The sequence below is a fragment of the Fukomys damarensis genome, unplaced genomic scaffold, assembly GCF_012274545.1.
Source record: "Fukomys damarensis isolate Sample0158 unplaced genomic scaffold, DMR_v1.0_HiC HiC_scaffold_23, whole genome shotgun sequence".
Classification (NCBI taxonomy): Eukaryota; Metazoa; Chordata; class Mammalia; order Rodentia; family Bathyergidae; genus Fukomys; species Fukomys damarensis.
In genome coordinates this window covers 10,991,275-10,992,932 of record NW_022900935.1, presented here as the reverse complement: position 1 = coordinate 10,992,932, position 1,658 = coordinate 10,991,275, and the positions used below count along the sequence as shown (strand labels likewise).

At 50.3% G+C, this 1,658-nt stretch overlaps 1 protein-coding gene across 2 annotated transcripts in view; it reads left to right on the top strand.

Annotated features, from left to right (window-relative positions):
* The first annotated feature begins 1,377 nt into the window (after window positions 1-1,377).
* Window positions 1,378-1,658, top strand: part of Cdc42 (cell division cycle 42) — a 41,882-nt gene continuing 41,601 nt past the window's right edge. The window contains exon 1 of one of the 2 annotated variants that reach the window (XM_010626010.3): window positions 1,378-1,470. The gene's annotated coding sequence lies outside the window, so the exon portion shown is untranslated. The remainder of the gene's footprint in view (window positions 1,471-1,658) is intronic. The other variant, XM_010626009.2, reaches the window with a different exon arrangement.

The following is a 1,658-nucleotide window of genomic DNA, read 5'->3' as shown; positions in this document are numbered from 1 at the left end:
TAGGAGTTCAAGGCCAGTTTGAACTACAGAGAGATCTTGTCTCAAAAAAACAAAATATAACAAAACAAAGCTCCTCCCCAACAACAACAACCCAAAAAACACTAGGCTTACACATTTTCACAATAATAAAAAAGAAATAGTGGCCTGGGCTGGGGTGCGGCTCAGTGGCAGAGCCCTTGCCTAGCATGTGCAAAGTCCTGGGTTTGATCTCCAGCACTGAAAAAATTTTACAGAAGCCAAAACCACCTAAATTCCAACAGTAGGAGATTGGGCAAATACTGCAATTCCCACACAGTAGCATGTAGCTTTTACACGATGCTTTCTTTGACCAGGGAAGATGTTCAGAAACAAGGTAGTTTTTCTTGGGGTGGGGGCTCCACTGGGGATGAACTCCTGACCTTACACTTGCCAGGCAGGTACAGCGCCACTGAGCTACATCCTGGCTCCTACAAACAAACAATGTAGTTTTTTTTTTTTTTTTTTTTGTACCAGGGATCGAACTTAGGACCTTGTGCTTGCCAAGCAGGCATGACACCACCAAGCTAATCTGTGGCTCAAGTTATTCTTGTATAATTAAACAAATCCAAGAGCAAATATGGCTATTAAATAAAATATATTTGAATTGTCTTTTTTGGCTAAATAACGTGGTAATAGTAAGTGCACTATTAAGTTTTGCTTTGTTTTGTTTTTGAGACAGGCTCTAGGCTGGCCCTAAACTCAAGAGATCCTCCTGCCTCAGCCTCCCGAAGTGGAGGGAGTCATGGACTATCCACATTCTCCTGCAGCTTGCCCAGTTAGGAAAGACCTAAGGAACAATTAGGTGCTGTGAATACAGGTCGACCAAAGAAAGCAGCGAGGACTGAAAGTTGGCCACAGGTCCTGAGAAGAGAAGGCCGAGGAAGCCACAGCAGATGCAAGATCTAGGGGTGGGGAGGAAGTTTCTGAGCTAAAAGAAAACCCACGTGGCTGCAACCAGTGACTGTGAGGCATAGACAGAGAAAAGCAGAGCAGCATTTAGCTCTTATTCTAGAGTACGGAACAGGGCTGGGGGGGGGCTCGAGTATTCTCATAGCTTGTGATGCCCAGCAAGAGAAGCAAAAAAGAAATGATATTATTTGCTTCACAAGGTTGCAAATATCAAAACTGACGTTTGTGACAGTGCTTTGCACACTCCTGTTCATAATATTGTTACAAATAATACCACCCGAATAGAAGTAGAGAGGTCAGCCCCTGTCCGCCAGGGGAGCCGACGTGCGCATGCACGCGCGCGGCAAGCAGGCTGAGCCTGGCCCCAGGGAAAATTCGGCCCCGCCTTGTCTCAGATCGCCCCAGCCCCTTTCTTTTCGTCCCTCCTACTTCCGCGGGCACCCAACCGTACGTCTCTTGCGCATTGACGTCAGGTACGTGCCCCTGTCCGGCCGCCGAGGAGACCCCGCGCACTGCTGCCAACGCCCGGGCGGAGAAGCTGAGGTGAGTGCGGGGCCTAAGGCTCCCAGCGGGAGTGTGCGTCCCACTGTCCCGTCCCAGTCGCGCGGTGTCAGGCTTTTCTCTGTGCTCCAGGGCACCCCGTTTCTGGGAGTCTGTGGGCCGGAAACGCGGAAAGCGGGGAGGCGCTGGGCTCGTGTGCGCCCTGGGGCGAGCGCGGGTCCGGTTCTGAG